Source organism: Salvia miltiorrhiza, chromosome 7, assembly GCF_028751815.1.
Source record: "Salvia miltiorrhiza cultivar Shanhuang (shh) chromosome 7, IMPLAD_Smil_shh, whole genome shotgun sequence".
Lineage (NCBI taxonomy): Eukaryota > Viridiplantae > Streptophyta > Magnoliopsida > Lamiales > Lamiaceae > Salvia > Salvia miltiorrhiza.
The window spans coordinates 28,776,808-28,797,090 of record NC_080393.1 but is presented as its reverse complement, the minus strand read 5'-3'; the positions used below and the strand labels follow the sequence as shown (position 1 = coordinate 28,797,090).

The window sequence follows — 20,283 nt, the reverse complement described above, 5'->3', positions numbered from 1 at the left end:
AAATGCAGCATTAATAAGTCTCCTTGTACTAATTGTAATTCTCCAACTGTAGAGGCCGGGTCTGTAAGAAGTACGATGGGCCTAACTTCAATCCAATGGGCTAATAATAGTGTCAAGTAGTGATATCATATCAATCCAGCCCGAAATTTATGGACTAACTCAATTAGTCCGATAAATCGAGAGGGTTAAAATTTAAAAAAATTAATCTAATAAATTCATAGTCTGAATAGCCGACATCACCTTCCTGATAGCATCGTCGTGAGTATGCAATTCATAACTTTTATCTATTCTTTTCTTCAAATTTATTAATGAGCTTAATGCTCATTAGTAAGTTTGGGGAGGGGAGATGGAAATTGATTATGTTTTGCATCGTTTCCTGCTTTAGTATGCTTTTATCTGTTTTTATTTTGTCATCCCGTAGCTAGATGTGGGTCTGTACTTATTTATGATGATTCTTGTGGTTGTACTGTTTTGAATTATGCATTTGATTTGCTTATCTCTATATTGAATTTTGATGAGGTGCCGATGATGATTTCTTTTAAATATTTGTGAGTCCTGATTTTTTGAGATGATTTGAGTATGAATTGAACTAATTTGCACGACTTAGTGGTGATTTTGGCCTTGACTTTTGGACATTGAAAAAACCTGTGAGATTTTGAGCCATATAACTGTATATCATACACAATTTATTCCTTGTTCTGAGTATTGTCAAACGTGTGGTATTCTTATAGAACTTGTCATGGTTTCTGTGTCGAGGTGTTGTGCTCAAGATTAGGAGATTATCTTAGGGTATCATTTGTTAGCCATATCTTTATCCAAACACTAGTTTTAATGAAAATGCGACCTTTGCTACCCATCTTTGAGCTTATTTAGCCTTTATTTTTTTACCAGATGATAGGGGTGATGAGGTTTATGAAAAATCAAATGTGGTAAAGTATGTCGGAGGATTTTTTTTTTATATATAGAATTTTACAATGTTGTTATTCACTCTTATAAGCTCTTGGTTGAGAAAAGAAATTTTTTTGATAGTGTGAAGAAAATAAAAACAAGAAAAAAAATGATAAGAAAAATAAAAGAAATTATTGAAAAAAATTGTGAAAGTCGATTATGAGGAACATTTGATAGAATTTTTGTTGGAAGTCGACTACATTGATTAGAAAGCAAGCTGGGAGCATAAGAGGGTTCTAGCTTTATGATATTTTGTTAACGAATCCTTTTATTTGAATTGGTTACATGGTGACATAGTTGGCAGGAAGATAAAATTTATTTCATACTTGAATTGAGAAGAAATAAAGTGTTTGTGGCTTGATATACTTTTGAGTCACTTAGCCAAATTTTCCTACATTAATTAATGTCCATGTATTACAACCTAACGAAAAAGACATATTTGATCTTAGTTCTGACACACTTTTTACCAATGGAGATTGTAAACGATTGACAAACCTATAGTAAGTGATCCACATTGCATTAAATTTTCGATGAGCGTATACACGTCCTTGTTCCATCAATCTAGAGTTGCTTGATACACATTCTAGTGAGATTTAATTATTTGGAATGTCTAGGTTGATTTTACTGTTGGTTGTGTGTGTCTATTGGTGATGTTTATGCTTGATTGTCAAGGATTTGAGGTTCTTTTCTTCTACTGTTATGAGACATCAATGATATAGAAATCTCCATATTCATGTTTATTGTTTGTGTTATTGTTATTATTCGAGGAAGAACAATGGTTTAAATTTGGGGGAATTGATAAACATTCATTTTGCATAGATTTTATGGGTTATATTCATTGCAATGTGTTGGACATTATGCCTTTGTGTGATGGCTTTTGGATATGAACTTGTATTTTTTCGTGATGTCACGCTTGAGTGTAGTATTGACCAATTTTGTGTAGGAATGAGCATTTTGGAGTAGCAGTGTTCATAAAGTACATCCGAGGCTCGAGAATGAAAAAAAAACATGCTTGAGAATCAAACAAGCACAAAACAAAGTAGGATCAAAGAAAAAGACCAACTCGGTGACCTGTATAGAGGTCACCGAGTTTAAACTTTATCAAGGAACAAACTAGGCGACCGCCATGCAGGTCGACGAAATCTCTAGAAAACGAAGACCAACTCGGCGACTAGCGCGACGGTCACCGAGTTCAAGAGTATTTTGTAAAACAATTAGGAGAACTACGGGTTCAATCGTCAAATTAAGTCGTGATTTTCCCCAATTTCGTTTTTATCTATATTTTTCGACTTTAATTTGTACATTCTTTTTCCCATGTGCATATAATAGGTTCTTGTGTGTGCCTATTTGGACACTTTTTCCACCTCTTTACATATGTTAGCTTAGAACTTTATTGCTTAGTTTTTTTTAGCTTGGATTTAATTTCTACGAGATTGAAGATTCAAGTCATGTTCATCTTGAATTATTTCTGGATTTTTTCTATTTATTTAATTGGTTATTTTCATTCAATTTTGTCTTCTATTTATTTAGTTATGTATGGCTAGTTCTTTTTCTGATTCTAGGGTTTATATAGTCGATTAATTTATGCGATTGATTTGTTGATACCGATTTATCTTCCAGTCTATGATTTACAATTCCTAGTGACTGTTTCTTGTGAATTATCTTATCAATAGTTTGCATGTTTAGTTATTCAGTTTGAGACCTAGCGCATATAACTATTTAGCCAATTCAGGAATGTGTGATATGATTTTAATCTTGAGACCTAGCAGAGATAAGTGAATCACAAGAAGCAATTTTTTATATGCTTTTGGGAGTTAGTCGATTTTTTTGAGACCTAACGGAGATAAATAATTTATTAATCAACTTTCATTAACTGCTCGAGAGAGAGTGAACTTTCTTCAGAGCTAGATTGAAATAATAATTGGATTAATAGGTTAATTGTGTAGATTTAATTGACGTAATTACATTCTCTGGCACCAGTATTTTATTCTTGAATTTTTATCCTATGATTTTGTTCATTTAGCACTGTGTTGAACATAAACATCAATTAGTTGCGCAAATGAACTAATAGAATTGTTTGGGAGATTGGTATACCACTGGACGACCGATCTTATCAGGCCAGAATTGAATCCTTTTCACATGCACGCTTCCCTCATATCACGAGGGATGACCGCTGTGAACATCCTCAAGCGATACCAGGCTATGTGGCGTGTGGTCATACATGTCATAAAACATCTTCATATGTCGGAAGCTAAACTTCCTAAGCATTTCCACTAATGCAATCTTGTCCACGAATGGTGAATCGATATAGCAACTCTCCACACTTTTCTTGGTCAGAGCCAAGACTCCAAGGATCCGCTGAATGATGCCTTTCATGTTAGCCAATCTTCTAGTCAAGATCGGATCCAAAGTTTGACATGGTTGATCTTGATCGGTGTTTAGCCCTATTTTTTATGAGTTTTATGAGTGTTTAGGCATGATATTGATTTATATATTGGTCTCGTTTACTTAAGAGTTGATTGATTTGAGTTTTTGTGCTAATTTTGTTGTCTCGGGATTTTATTCTCGAATTGATTAATCCGTGGATAAAAATAGACTCAGAATTGAGTTGAATAGTTTGAAGAATAATTGAAGCTCGTCTTGATACGAGTTTGTGGGCGAAAACGGATATAAAATCCGACTTGAAACGAGGGAGCAGACCAAAATAAAAATACTGCGCAATGTAGTGGCCTGCGCCCGCCGACTCCAATTTGCGTCGGGGTGCGGCAGCGGCCCCCGCCTCACGGCGCCGCTGCTTACTGCGGCCTCCGCCTGCACGAAAAATGGCAGTTACGAAAATTGCTTTAAACCCTTTTTCTAGGGTTTTGAGGCCATTCTTGATTTCCATAGCCTCCACCTGCTATTTTAATATATTTCCTTGAGTTTGGAGAGCGGAGAAACACATTAGAAGCATTTTGGATTTCATTAGATCGCATTGGATTATCATTTACATTGAACTATTGTAAGAATTTCTCAATTGGTTAGTTGCTACGTATGTTTCTTGATTGTTTACCTTTGTTGCTTATAGATTAATGTTGATTGATGCATTTGATTATCTCATTGCCTAGTTAACGTATTTAGCTTGTTGTTCGATTCATTCGTTTAGTTCTCCGTTGAATTTTGTGCTGTGGATTTCATTTACATGTTCATAAGGGCTAGTGGTTATTAGTATTCTCTATGGATTTGGATGCTTGTTTGAGTATCGTTGATGTTAGATTAATGATATTAGATTGATTAAGTGAGTTAGATAATTGACGTTCTTGATGTTTGTTTATCTTATTGAATTGTTGCTTTTCCTCTAGAACTCTAGCCTAGATTATATGTTTATTGCCTAGCGATACGTTTACATCTTTTGTTTATTTATATTCGATTATTGCCTAGGTAATTTTACATGCTTTATTTCAATCACGCATTAGTTATAAGAGAGCGAGTGACAGACCCAAACTTTTGTGTAGGGTGTTTATGATTTACTATTTTTATGTGCATTGCATGATTAGACGCCCTGCTTAGCCTTCCTTGAGAGACACTTAGGTTAGCTTATCACACTAGGACGACCTCGTACGATTGCAAGTCAATTCCATAGGTATTTTAGGTTGAGTCAAATTTTGGCGTCGTTGCCGGGGAAGGCTTTAGGCGTTTGATTGTGTTACTTTATTTTCTGTGTTTATTTTGTTTCTTTGTTTTTGCTCGGTTATTTTTCTTTTTCCACCGGTGCGTTTGATCTTTTTGTTGAGTATTGTGTTGCTAGGGCGTCGAAGTCTCAACAGGAATTTGGCATCCTACTTGATAACATTCACCGTACACGTGAGGTGCTAGTAGCCCGGGGAGAAGATACCGAGTCTTTTTCTGTCAAGCGCTGAAGTTAAAAAGATGGTAGGAATGAATGTGCAATATATGGTACACTTCACCCAGCTTGTCATTGAGGCCACGAATTCAGCAATTGTGCTCCCCACTGTAGTCCGAAATTACAACTTAAAGCCTAATGATTCAAGTATGTTCGTAGAGGAGCTCTTGAAATCTCTCCCAAGCCTCATGAAATGGCTCATCGGCTCATTGGATGAAGTTCATGATTTGAGTTCTGTTCTCTTGTGTCTTGTGATTTGGGTAGTATTTCAGCATGAACTTATCACATGCCTTCCCCCAGGTAGTGATGGAGTCGGAAGGCAGAGATAATAGCCAAGTCGTTGCTCGATCCTTAAGTACATATGGGAAGAACTTAAGCTTCAGTTGCTCCTCTATGAGATCCAACAACGGAAAGGTTTGCACTTGGGTACAGAAGTCACGGATGAACTGCAAGGCATCTTCATTCGGCAGCCCACAACGCCTGCAGCACCAGTTGGCCCCAGTGATGTTGATACAATTCTTCTATGACGAGTTGGTGCACACTGCCCAATTCATGGTGGATAGCACTGCAGGAGGCAATATTGCTAAGAAGACTGTAGACGAGCTCAAGGAAATATTTAAGACCCTAGCTGAAATTTTTCAATGAAAATTGTCCGGGAAAGGAAGGTCGAGGCTAGTGCAGTGGCACCCAGTTATGAGCTTCTGAAACAGATGGCTGAGATGATGAGGGAGATGCAGCAGTTGAAGATGAACAGGGTGGAAGCACCTCCTACCCGCCAGCTAAATGTCGAGAGTTGTGGCATTTGTGGTGATTATGGCCATGGAGCCTATGTGTATCACAGGATGGGCGAACGTACTTATGAAGGAGGAGCAGAAGTCTTTGCTGCACAAGGATATTCAGGTGGACAACACCAAAGACACATGCACGAACATGGGCAGAATTCTCAATTCCGTCAATTCCAACAGACGATGGGTTATCAGAACCAACAACAGCTCTACCCACCTCAGCAGCAGTTCTCTTTTCCACAGCAGCAGAACTCTTTTAAGTCCCAGCAGCAGCAGCACCATCCTCCGGAACCCTTATTTGAGGAGAAAATGCAAGCATTTATGCATGTGAGCAAGTAGTCTATGGAGGCGCAGAGTTCTACCATCAAGCACCTCGAGACCACAATTGGGCAACTAACGGGGGCCGTGAATCAGCTGCAGCAACAACAGCCAACTGGGAAGTTCCCAAATCAGGACCAACAGTCGCATCAAGCTCATGTTGTGGCGATAGTCAAGGAAGATGCCCCATTGACCTTTGGGACGAACACCACGGGGAAATGGATGAGCAAAACTGTGGAAGCAATCAAGGCTATCCATGCCCCCAATGAGCCATTGCCACCTGTTACTGCTAACCCAACCCAACCACTACCAAAGCAAGGAGATCCAGGTAGTTTTATTTTTAGTATTGGTTTGGGTGGGATTGAAGAGGTCTTGGGGATGCTTGATTTAGGCACGACAGTCAATTTGATACCGCTTGATATTTTTGAGAAGTTGGGCAGTAAGGAGTTGAAAAGCACTGATATGAAAATAGAGCTAGCTTATGGCTCTATTAGTAGCCCAAGGGGCCTTGTGGATGATGTTGAAGTTTTAGTGAGGGGGATTAGAGTGTTGGTGGATTTTGTTGTGCTTGATGTTGGAAAATGAATTAGAGGAGAGAATGGGCATCTCGTTTTGCTTAGCCGACCTTTCATGGACACCACCCATACTCGCATTGATGTGAGAACTGAAACTTTGAGTATGGCGGGGGCAGGTAGATCGGTAACATTCTCAGCTTTTGATAAGAAATCTACTACTCCTACTCCATTATTGCAAAACTGCTCTTATGTTGAGATTTTTGATGTCCTGGATGAGGATTATGTTGTGCAGGAATTTCTCTATCAGTTGCAGGATGAGGACGAGATCGCGCAGGAATTTCTTGCTAACTTGCAAGATGAAACTGAGATTGAGCAAGAGTTCTTTGATAACTTGCAAGATGGGGATGATATTGAGCAGGAGTTTCTGGATAAGCTACAAGATGAGGATGGTATAGAGCAGGATTTTCTGTGTGCCCTGTTATTGGAAGAGAAGCTTGATGAGGTAGTTATATTCGATCTCCTAGGATGTGTGGACAGGAGATCAGCTTATGTTATGAGCGTTGAGTGCTCATCTGGAGGACCCGCAGCTGCAGCTCGAGAATATATGTTTACACAGGCGCTAAGGCAGCTGAAGCTTCAATCGAATTTTGGTTAAGGGTTCCTCTTAGTCGGGCTAGAGACTCTAAAACTAGCGTTGCATGGGATGCAACCCTTGTTTTTCCTATTTTGTCTTTGTTTTTGTTTATCTCTTGCTTTGTTTGTATTTGTGTTGGTTGGTGTTTCTGGTGCTTGGTGCAGGTGTGGTGCTTTGGGGATTGACAGTTTGTGTGGATGAGAGGTAGACAGGCATCGTGGGACGCCACGGGCCCACCACTTGGATCGGTATTTCAGGGAAGTTTTCCTCTTTCACCCCTCTTTTTGTGAGCACTGAGGACAGTGCTAGATTTTAAGTGTGGAGGAGGGGGGTGTGTTGATTGTTGGTATTAGTATTTGTGGTTCTTGTGTGTGCCTTGTTGTTGTGATGATGGGCTTACTTGTGTGGAGCAAATGGTTCCATTTATCTTGATTGTTTGCTCGGGGTCAAGTAATACTGCATATTTTGATGATTTGTTCACAAGTAAAGTTCGTGAATTGTTTTGGATTGATTGTTGTCCTTGTCTCTCATGCTATGCATATTCCTAGCCTGGTGTAAGTTGTTTAATGTTTTGGATGCAACACCTTTATGAGCAATTCGTGACGTGATTTGTCCACTAGATGCTAGAGGGAGTGTTTTCATTGTGATAGCCTACGATCTTATCCCCTTGAATTGAAATGTTTGGGTTGTTGTGAAGTTTTCTATAGCTCTGGGTCTCTGCCCCTCTGACGTATCGTTATGAGCATGGGAAGCCACGTAAGAACATTTTGAATGACCTCCAAAAGTGTTGATCTCACGAAAATTGGCCCATCTATTGATAATGGAAATAACATAACCTTGAAAAAGCAAGATGTTTAAAAATGAGAGTTGGTTTGATTGTTTGTCATCTTCAAGAAGAATGGGATTTGATTATAAATGCAATCACATTAGGAAACTCACCTAGCGGAGAATTGGGTCTGATCGGATTGAATTATATCATGTTGTTGTTGCTTCTTGAAAATCTTAACAATGAACACCCCGTGAGGAATGTAAATGGCTAAGAGACTTGGATTGGTTTGAGATTGGAATGGTGAGAAAGTTTTTTTATGAACTACTTCCTCCGTCCCGCGCAAAGTGGCGCGTTTCTTTTGGGCACGTGATTTAAGGAGTTGTAGATTAGTGTTTTAAGTGTGTAGGAGAGATAAGGTAATAAAGTGATAAAGTAGGAGAGAGAATGTGATAAAGTAGGAGAGGGAAGGTAATAAAGTGATAAAGTAGGAGTGAGAATGTAATAAGGGAGTGATTAAGGAAAAATAAGAGGTGTCTAATTTTTGCCAAAAAATGAAATGCACCACTTTCGGTGGGACAGCATAAAAATGAATACACACCACTTTCGGTGGGACGGAGGGAGTATCATTTGATCTTGTGGACTTTGCTTGAGGTAAAAACAAAAGACTAAGTGTGGGGGAGTTGTTTAGCCCTATTTTGTGATGAGTTTTATGGGTGTTTAGGCGTGATATTGATTTATATATTGGTCTAGTTTACTCAACAGTTGATTGATTTGAGCTTTTGTGCTAATTTTGTTGTCTCGGGATTTTATACTCGAATTGATTAATTTATGGATAAAAATGGAGTCAGAATTAAGTTGCATAGCCTGAAGAATAATTGAAGCTCGTCTCGATACGAGTTCGTTGGCGAAAATGGATCTAAAATCCGACTTGAAACGAGAGAGAACGGATCAAAACAAAAATATTGTGCAATGCAGTGGTCTGCGCCCTCTGACTCCAATTTGCGTAGTGGTGCAGCGGCAGCCTCCGCCTCACGGCACCACCGCCTACTGCGGCCTCCGCCCACGCGAAAAATGGCAGTTACGGAAATTTCCTTTTAAACCATTTTTCTAGGGTTTTGAGGCCATTCTTGATTTCCATAGCCTCCACTTGCTATTTTAATATATTTCCTTGAGTTTGGAGAGGGGAGAAACACATTAGAAGCATTTTGGATTTCATTAGATCGCATTGGATCGTCATTTACATTGAACTATTGTAAGAATTCTTCAATTGGTTAGTTGCTACGTATGTTTCTTGATTGTTTACCTTTGTTTCTTATAGATTAATGTTGATTGATGCATTTGATTATCTCATCGCCTAGTTAACGTATTTAGCTTGTTGTTCGATTCATTCGTTTAGTTCTCCGTTGAATTTTATGATACGGATTTCATGTATATGTTCTTAAAGGCTAGTGATTATCAGTATTCTCTATGGATTTGGATGCTTGTTTGAGTATCGTTGATGTTAGATTAATGATATTAGATTGATTAAGTGAGTTAGATAATTGACGTTCTTGATGTTTGTTTATCTTATTGAATTGTTGCTTTTCCTCTAGAACTCTAGCCTAGATTATATGTTTGTTGCCTAGCGATATGTTTATAGCTTTTGTTTATTTATATTCGATTCTTGCCTATGTAATTTTACATGCTTTATTTCAATCACTCATTAGTTATAAGAGAGCGAGTGACAGACCCAGAATTTTGTGTAGAGTGTTTAGGATTTATTATTTTTATGTGCGTAGCATGATTAGACGCCCTGCTTAACCTTTCTTGAGAGACAACTTGGGTTAGCTTATCACACTAGGACGACCTCGTACGATTGCAAGTCAATTCCATAGGTGTTTTGGGTTGAGTCAATCGGCACCCTGTCAGAGTGGATGGTCTGCCTTAAGATTCTATCTTGTTGATTAATTAGGGTTGCAGGTCCCTGTCCGTCATGATATTAGTCTGCTTGGGCGGATTGGCCCTGATTCACGTTCGTTCGGCATACTGAGTTAGGCTGATCTATTCCTAACGTCCTAGTTGCTTGGTTGATATCAGTGTCACAGTTCAGTTGGGTGGCATCTGTCCTAGTTGTATGCTCTAGGATACATGTCTCGTGTTTTCCTATGTTCACAAGTACATATCCTAGGTTAGATGGGGTAATAATATCGAATCTATTATTCCTTACTGAGGATGAATGCTCATCTGGGTTGACTTTTCTGCCCGACATGAGTGGAATATCCTCGATATCCAGGATGGGGTTTATATGAGTTTAGAACCGGTCAGAACGATATGTTAGACTCGGATGTTTGGATATGAATGATAGCATTTAGTCGGATAAGTAGCTATTCATTTTGTTTCTCCCAGAAGAGTCTACTTTCTCGTTCTTACGTGATCTGCTCAACTAAGGCGGAGATTTGCATTTATCTCCACTTGGGCAGGAGGCTCCGTCTGGGTGGTTGCCTCGTTCACACGTACAACACTCTAGGTACTCATCGTAAGGCTCGATAACAGATTATCGAAATGTTTGATTGTTAGGGCCCCACAGTGGGTGCTAAATTGATGGGGATGGATCCAACAATCACGGAATAAGATATCAGGTATGTCCATATTGACAAGCACTAGCAACCTAAAACTACAAATGTGTTATACCCTTTCTAGGAGCACCGGTGGAGGTGTTGATAGAAGAACCTCTGATGACTGTCTAGCACCAGTAGGGGTGTTGATAGAAGGACCTCCGATGCTCAAGATAGTCAAGCGATAAGAAATAATTGACATAATAAATCAATGTAACGCGAAAATTAATTGAATAATAAAGTAAGGTTAAGATAATGGATCTCGCAGGTCAGACTAGTGTGCTTGATTGGTCATGGAAAATCCGAGTTCGAGAACGTGAGAGCGTTGACACAGAGAGATTGAGCAGGAGAGCGAAGAGTATAGAGAACATGTAAAAGTGAAGGCGATAAGTGTCTGAATGATTAGATGCCTCTGTTAACTTAGTCGGATCTCATTTATAATGTGACATAGTGGTGACTAGGGCTTCGCTTGCTTGTCGAATGACGGCTAGGGTTTCACCCACAAGTACGCTTAAGCCTTAGTTGTTACGATATTCCTGGGATTGATACCAATGACCTTATCCTAGTTTCTTTCTCAAGTCGTACTTTTTAGGATTTGATTCAATCAACCCTGATAACCTTGTATCTGGGCCTACTTAAATTGAATTAATTCCCTTCTTAATTGGATTAGCCAATTGAACCACAAAAATATATACTTATTGGGCTATACAAATTTTATCAATTACAGTCATGCATTGCTTGTCATGCAACCCCTCGTAGCGAGAAAATTGAGAAAATAAAAATAAAAATAGAATAATACAAATATACAGCTACAATCAGTTTATCATAGTTTTCAATTTTGTCAAACAAGTGATATAAATATCCACATTGTAAATTAAAATTAAATTAATGTATAGTAAGTGATATTAGGCCAGAATTTTTATATTAATAATTGAGAGCGCTTTTAAAATAGCCATTTTTAATAATAAAACACAATATTTGGCCACTAATTGAAAAAACACAAATTATGGTCATTTATTACGTGTAAAAACTGTTTTGCCCTTAATTAGAGCAAACCGGATTCGGGTTGAATTCGGGTTTGCGCGCGGGTTAGGTACATATGGCACTACTAGTGCCATATGTGCCAATCGGAAAAAAAAATTAAAAAAAAATCTAAGTAACGTGCCACCATGGGCAAGCGTAACGTGCCCACCATTGATGTGGCAATTTTAATTAGGAAAGATAACTAATAAATCTTACTCTAATTAAAATTATCTTACAATAATTACAATTGTCACATCATGGTGGGCACGTTATGCATGCCCACGGTGGGTAGGTGATCGGTTCTAATGGCACTAATGGCACTAATATGACCATAAGTATCATTCGTGCAATACTACATAAGAGAGTATATGAAATGAATGTGATTTTAATCATGGCACGTGGAGTAAAGATAAAATGATTGCCGAGATCAAGACGAGACATTGGAGCTAGACTAAGGTTTATAAGTTGGAGACTTCGTCCCTGGATTTCAAATCTTGGTTGGTCAATTCGAATGCCCTTGGGTGATTTTGAGCCTTGGCTGTATTGTTTCATCCTTTCTGCTTTGCTCTTTTCTTGTTTTTTGTAGTTCCCCAATTTCTTCCTTCTTGGTACCTCTGGTACCATAGTTTTTAATAAAATCATCTTCATTTTCCTGATAAAAAAAAAGCACACTAAATGAAGAATCTAAACCCTAAATGGATAATCTAAACCCTACGAGAAAGTGTTCAAAATGGTCATATAACTGTATCCATCTAAATAATATCAGCACACAAGTATACGGTACTAATGGTACTAATATAGCCGTAAGTACCATTCGTGCAGCACTACATAAGACAGAGTATATGGTACTAATAGTGCCATATGTGCCTAACCCGCGCGCAAATCCGAATTCGACCCGAATCCGGTACGTCTTATTTAAGGGCAAAACAGTTCTAAAATGTAAAAAATGGGCAGAATTTGTGTTTTTATTGGGTCCCGGAGGGTCACTGAACTGGTGTATGGGGAGGGGAGGGAATACACAGTAGGCTACTTTTTGAAAATCTTTTGTGAAACTGAAGTGAGTATTGACTAATACTAAAAGGTGTAGACTGAAGTCAACAGTCAAAGAGTTTTCAGTATAGAAAGAGGTTTAGACTAATACTGAATCAATTTCAGTATTTTGATTTCAGTTAGGCACAAGGCTTTAACTGATAATCCACGTAAAGTTTTAGTTTAGATTTTGAAATCAGATGAGTGTTATAAATCTTACTGACTATCCAAGGATTTGTCAGTTAGACTGATAACAATATCAGCGGAAGTAAAACTTAGGAAATACCATTTGCGACTAACACTTAGTTAGTTTTTATGTTTCTTTGTTCAGTTTATCAGTTTCAATTAAAAATGAGTTTGTGCACAAGTAAGGAATAATAAATACTGAAAGCGATAAACAACACAAAAATTTTACGTGGTTCGGAAATAAGTTCTTACTTCCACAGTCAGTTGATCACACTAACAATCACTCTGGGCTTGTGCTTACGGGTGCACAGCAAACCTTAAATTGAAACAAAGTTTCAGTGCCAATACACTGGATTGGACTTCTCGTCTCCTTCTCAGCACGCAGTTGCAATGACTACACTCGCCTTGCTTGCGGGGGCTAAGAACTCTTGAGTTCTGACAACCGTCTAGAACTCTCCCTCTCTCTCAAACTCTCTTTTCGTTCTTTTGAAAAGGGGTTCGAAATTAGGCTTGCCACGGTTAAACCGAAACTGGCGGGCCGACCCTGAATCGGCCCAAAAGTCAACGGTCCGGTTTCAAGACCGGCCCGCCTGGACGCACGGTCCGGTTACGGTTCAGAGGAGAAGAGGCTTGCGGCTCGCCGGGCCCGGCGCGGCAGGCTGGTCAGGGGAGCAGGGGCACAAACAGGCAGCCTAGGCGCGCAGCTAGGGGCGCTAGGGCCTTGACCGGCTCTCAAGTCTCAAAATTCAAATTTTTCAATTTTTTTTATTTTCTTTATCAAATTCAAAATCATAATTCTAATTTTTCCCCACCCAATTTTATCTATAAATACCTCTCTTCTTCCACATTCAAAACCATCCCATTGTGTTAACAATTCTACACTCTCTTCTCTTCTCCTTCCAATTCTCCTCCATTCTTTATGTGCTCTTGCTCTTGTTAAATTGTTCTTGCTCTTGCTCTATAATTCTCTTGCTTAATTGCTTTACTTTATTGCTCTCTTGCTTACATTATATTACTAGTACTACTACTAAGTACTAATTACTATATACTAATATATATTTCAATTACACTAGCACTACACACACTTGCTTTACTTTGAAAATTATTTTACTTGAGTAATTACAAGCTTTAAAAAACACAACATATATTTAAAAATTATATGACTATAGACTATAGTATAAGATTAAGTTATTAAGAAATTTAAGACTTTAAGTTGAGTAATTTTAACATTTTAAATTTTTTACATCATAATTTATAAGACTATATAGTATAAGTTGAGTAATTTTAACATTTTTCAACATTTATAAAGTAAAAATTATGAAATTTAAACACAAATTATTTAATTTCACTAAAAAGAATACAAAAAAAATTAAAAAAAAAGGAAAAGCCCGGGAACCGCCGGTTTCGGGCCCAAAAATCGGCCCGTTCAAAGACCAAAAGGGTTGGTTCAGGCTCGAGGATTTGGCGGCCCGAAACCGGCGGGCCGAGGCCTGGTGGCAAGCCTATTCGAAATACCAACAGGATTACAGAGAATAGGCTCTCTGGAATCAAAACTTAGGCTAGGGATTTTACAAGGAAATTGCCTAAGGATGTAAGAGAATTTGGGTAATCAGTAAACTGATTTGAACTTTGGATATTCTCTTCTTCGATTCAAACTTTTGAAAAGCAGTGAGTAGGCTGAGTCACAATTTCTGCAGAGTTTCAGCTTGAGTGTTTGAATCGGTGAAGATTGAAGATGATCCTAGAGCCCTATTTGCAGGCAAATTAAGTCTTGAATAGATCCGTTGGCGAGATGGTCTTCAAGAATTCGCCCGTTGTGAGATATATTTGAATTTTCGGCTAAGGCTTCAATTTTCGAGGTTCCTGATTTGTTGAGGAATGGGCGTCCCTAGCAGTAGGAGTATGGTGCTTTTGAAAAGTTAGCACGAAATAGGAAAGCTCTACTCAGGAAAGGATGATCTTCATATATTTGCATTTAATGCGGCTGTACTGATGTGTACATGGCTTCTTTTAAACTTATGACTTCAGTCCGATGAAGAATGTTCACTGATATTTGACTTATGTATCAGTCTGATTATTTCCACGTGGCCAGCATTAGTTATTCAGTCATAACTGAATCTTTAGTGAAGACTTTGTCCTTTAAGTACTTCAGTATTTGTCTTCAGCCATTTCAGTTGCAATCTTCAGTCAAGCGGTCTTCAATCTTCAAACTTCAGTCTGCCGGTCTTCAGTCTAGCTAGAGAACTGAACTCTAACACTTGAGTTAAAAACGATTTAGTCTACAAAAAGAAAATCTAAGGATTTTGGTATCATCAAAACCAAGACAAAGATATTCCATTAATTTTCCAACAATTTTTTTAATTAGTGGCCAAATATTATGTTTCCTTCTTCAAAATGATCATACGAGTATATTGTTTCCTTATAATTATTACATCTCCGATGTTCTTAATTAGAGACATTGATTGTTGGATACAATTTCGCCATATATATCCCACAGGACTCTCAAGACTTGATGATCACAAGTAGTTTTTTTTAGGCTAACACGATTGAGATTTTTATGCTGTACTTATTTATTATAATCATTTGTGATCTATTTTCCCTTAGAATATTATCCATTATGTAATTTGCTACTTAGTGAAGACTAACGTGCGCATTACTACTATAATTACCCTTAAAAATGAGTTGTGAGCTGTAATAACAGCTCATAAACATTTTTTAAAGATAAAGAATGGATAAATTGATTTTTAATCCAAATTAATAATGCTTAATTCAAATTAATACTGTCGAGTCATGAGTGTATTATACATAATTTATGGTTGATGATTAGCCACTGAACAACCATATAATCCTTTTATATGGATATCAGACCCTTCATTGTTTTGGTTTTGAGCTAATACGTATCCCAACTCTTTTTAATTAGGTGTTAAATATAATGGAATGAAAGAGGAATGAAATAGTGATCCTTACATAAAATCTTCCCTCCATTCAATTCCTATCTTCATTTCACTTCCCCTTTATTCATTTCATCGTATCAAACACTCATGTTTTATTTTATTTTTGTCTTATAAAGCACTGAAGGTTAGAAACAACAGATTTGATCATATTCACAATATATCCATTATATTACTTAACCACCAAGTTATAATTTATAACAACAGTCTTTATTCTCATGGTTAGGTATCACTGAAGATTCTTATTTTTGGATAAGACTATAAATTAAGGAGAAAAGGAGTAAATATTATCCCAAACATATTTTTTTCGAATTATTGGAACTTGCATATAGTTATAAACTACAAAAAAAATCACCTTTGAAGACACCTAAAAATGCCATAATAAAATACTTATTGCAACATTTGATCTATCCCAACATTTATTTACGGTGTCGCGTGTATCAGTGTAGCTAAAGGTTAGTATATTTCCAGACACAACTATGTGTCATGATAAATAACCTATTACAACATTAATAATCTAGATAAATACAATTTGACATCATTTTCTCGTGTCACTAAAGATATTTTTCATTTTACAATATATGCTTAATACTCACTCATTTTCAAATTGATAATGTTAATAATTTTCTAAATTATTATAAAATAAAAATAAAAATATCAAAAAGACGTGTTTAACTATAACATTAATATCATGATCATTTCAAACTTCAATTCAAATTTTGTTACAATTAAAAAAGATAAATAAATTAGAAAACTTAAACCAATAAATGTTAGTTTAAATGCTACGAAATTGCTCTAAATCCTATCAACTATCTCCAAAAGGAAAAAAGAAAAAAAATAGAGTAAGATTGTCAGCAGGAGGTTGCATTCTTCAAATATCTCTTGTGAATAGGTCGGGCTGAATTCCTAACTACAAGAATCTGACATTTTGATAACTTTTGTACCTGAAATAAAAGTTTATGACACTTTAAATTTCAAACATCTAATTTCAATAATTAAATATCAATGAAGCAAAACTACAAAACAAATGACAGCATGAAAGATTGAGAGAATATAAAGATGACTTAGACGATGGCAAAAGGAGGATTGAAAATGGTATTGCAGTGTTGTGAAAGCCTCGATTACAATCGTTACCTGATAGACCTTGGCTGATTAAGTTTATCTTTATTTCTTCTTATCTTGTTAAGTCATTTATTATGTTTGGGTCAATAATTATTATGAGTCCTTAAGCCCGTCCAGTATGTTGCATGGGCTTAGTAAGTTAGGGTTTCCTTTTCTATTATTTATAGTGAGTATCGTAGCAGTAGGGTTTATGCTGGGATTAAGTTTGTAAACAGCGTGTTTGCTGTAGGCCTCCGTTGTGGAGGAGTTCCTCTCGTTCAGTAAATTATATTGTTAGCGTCATCTCCACCTTTACTCTATCAATTGGTCCGATCTGCCATGGTTGCTACGACGCGCAGCACCGAGTCTCAACTGGATTATTTAGAGAAGGTGGTGTTAGAGTTGCAGACATCGCTAACCTCCCTTACCAAAGCAGTCGACGCTAACCGTTCTGCCATGGAAACTCAACTTGCAGCCATCTTGGCCGCCGTGTCTTCCACTGGAAAACAACCCTTCGTTCCAGATGATCCCGGCGACTCTTCCACTGGGAAACAGCCGTTCGTTCCCGACAACACCAACCCCACCACTATTCCGATTCAAAAATCTGACTTACCCGGGTTCGATGGATCTGATCCCGTGGGCTGGATTGCTCGAGCCAACCAATATTTTCTCGTCCATCGCATTCCCCCGGCCATGAAGCTGCAGCTTGCTATTATCGGCATGTCTGGCGCAGCTATTTCCTGGTTACAACTACTCCTGCGTCGTAACCCCAACCCGGCATGGCCACAATTCACCCAAGCCTTATTGGCGCGTTTCGGCGATGCCTCCACGCTCAACACCTACGAGGCCTTGTTTCTATTACATCAAACAGGATCTCTGGAGGATTACATTGCTGCTTTCGAAAGCCGCGTGGCCCAGCTGCCTCCCCTTTCGGATGACCAGTGCTTAGGATATTTCCTCGGTGGTCTCCAGCGTTCGGTGCGAGAGCAGATACAGGACAACGCTCTCACTGACTACACCTCTGCGGTCAGCGCAGCGCGCCGTGCTGCCCGTCCTAGTACCCCTACCGTGTTTTCCCACCGTGTTACCCCTCTCACAGCCGGCCAACCAACAGCCACAGCTACCTACTCTTCCGACTCCACGGTTTCTGCCGCCTCACTACCTTTAAGCAAGGCCAAAAACTTTCGCCAACTGCCGCAATCAGAGATTCAAAAACATCTTGCCGCTGGTACCTGCTTCCGTTGCGGTCTGACTTTCGGACCCCTTCACCGCTGCCCGCCTAAGACGTTGAACGTCCTTGTGTGTGATGAATTGGGGGAGCCCGAGTTCGATGCACTACACCAGCATGCGCCTGTTGAGGCATCTTATTTCCGGTCCATACTCCAGCCTTGAGGACAAGGCTGTTTTGCCCGGGGAGGCTATTGATAGACCTTGGCTGATTAAGTTTATCTTTATTTCTTCTTATCTTGTTAAGTCATTTATTATGTTTGGGTCAATAATTATTATGAGTCCTTAAGCCCGTCCAGTATGTTGCATGGGCTTAGTAAGTTAGGGTTTCCTTTTCTATTATTTATAGTGAGTATCGTAGCAGTAGGGTTTATGCTGGGATTAAGTTTGTAAACAGCGTGTTTGCTGTAGGCCTCCGTTGTGGAGGAGTTCCTCTCGTTCAGTAAATTATATTGTTAGCGTCATCTCCACCTTTACTCTATCATTACCAAAGTTGGAGAGGCAGTAATATATGCAACTACTTTTTAGGTAGAATATTTACCATGGATAAAGGATAGGGGGAAATATCTTAGACACCCATGGGCAAGTTGTATCAAATATTTGGACATTCTTGTCGCTCAAAATCCTCATCTCATCAACAACAGCTCCAAAAGCAGGCAATACCATCATCCATCTATACAGTTATATAAGAAAACTTACAAAATTGAAGCAGAACATATAATTGCAAGAACCAAAAGAAACAAAAAATAAAATAAGTAGCAAAACAAAAGCACGACAAAAATCAAAGGATCAAAGCTACTAATTCTAGGATTATTTTTTTTTTTGGATAAACCATATTATTTATGGTGAAAAATAGCTATAAGTCATGCCTCCATGTATATTGCCTTCATTTTAGTCGAAATATGATCTCTTGAAACATATTAAAGAAAGCAGATGTAATCATGTAGACGAACAAAAGCAAATCGAATTGTTAAATAGTAAAAAATTGTTTCAAAGAAGGAAAAATAAAAAACTCACTTGATAATCCCATGCCAATCTAAATATAAGTTTTCTTAATTCAAGCCAACAAAGTATTAAGCAACTTAATCTGCAACAAAATTATCCAAATTATAAACTTCAAATTGCAACTAAATTTCTATCGATAAAGAGAAAGTCAAGTTATATGCACTAAAACAACAATGCGTACAAAAAGAGGAAGAATTCACATCACAAACTCCCTGCCAAAACAACCAACAAATATCTTCATTCTAATACTCATTTATATGCATAAACTTGCCAAAAAATAATTAAATTTATTTCCATCATATTAGTTAGTCTTTTGACATAAAAAGTGGTATCCTCTAGTCCAATTAAGTGATCGGCAACACAAGACTAGACAGGTCCTAAATGGATATTGATCTCTGTAGGGAGCCCTTATCTACGAGTACGACCACTACGCCTACCAAAATTACCTTATTTATTTCGATAAACAAAGATTTTAACATAAAAAGCTAAATAAGCTAAATATGCAGAAGAACATTAGATAGAAATCAAGTTTAATGAAATCGAGATATTGCATCATATTTTTATGAGGATTCTCTAGTACTATACACTCACAACAAAAAATTCACAAAAATCTGAAATAAATTGAACCTCTTTTGCACCTTGAGGCCCATGTAATACGTGGTCTCTGTAACCATAGGAAAAAGCAAATGATATAAAAATAGTACTGTGTGAGATATAAATAATAGGATTAAAATCAAAAGAAGCACAAATTTTCACATTTGTAATATTCTTTAAACAAAATGGTGTAACCAACTTTTTCCCTATGTTTAAGATCATCTATTCAAAACCTCTCCAAGAGCCGACAAACACCAAAATACCAAATAAACTTCAATCTTTTGGCAATAACCTAGTGAGTAAAAACATAATTTGGGCATCTAAGCAATTCAACAATAAGACTACAAAAAAATCCTACATGAAAGCAGATCAATAACAATATAAAAAGAATTAACGTAATTTACGGGAGATCATGGAACTTAATTGATAAAAAAAAGTATTCCAACACTGAGAGTTCGAAAAGTGCAGCTCACCATATCGCCCCCGTCCTGTCCAAAACGCTGCCGCTTTTGCTTCCCCTTCCCCTTATTTGATAAATGTGCAAACTAAAACAGAAAATTGAATCAAAGGGGAACAAATTGATATATAATTCAAATTATGCCAAAGACCTTATAAATAATCTGTAATTGAAGATCCATAGCAACAACTCACCTCTCTCTGTTCCACCATTTGGAATAAAGCAGGAATCTTTATAATATAAATGAATAGAATAGAGCACAAA

At 37.7% G+C, this 20,283-nt stretch overlaps 1 long non-coding RNA gene across 1 annotated transcript; it reads right to left on the bottom strand.

Annotated features, from left to right (window-relative positions):
- Positions 1 to 16,334: 16,334 nt before the first annotated feature.
- Positions 16,335 to 19,020, bottom strand: LOC130995897 (uncharacterized). Its single transcript, XR_009092312.1, has 3 exons — positions 18,981 to 19,020; positions 18,505 to 18,636; positions 16,335 to 16,579 (listed from the first exon to the last, which is right to left on the bottom strand). It is a non-coding gene; the product is annotated as an uncharacterized LOC130995897 (long non-coding RNA).
- Positions 19,021 to 20,283: the final 1,263 nt, after the last annotated feature.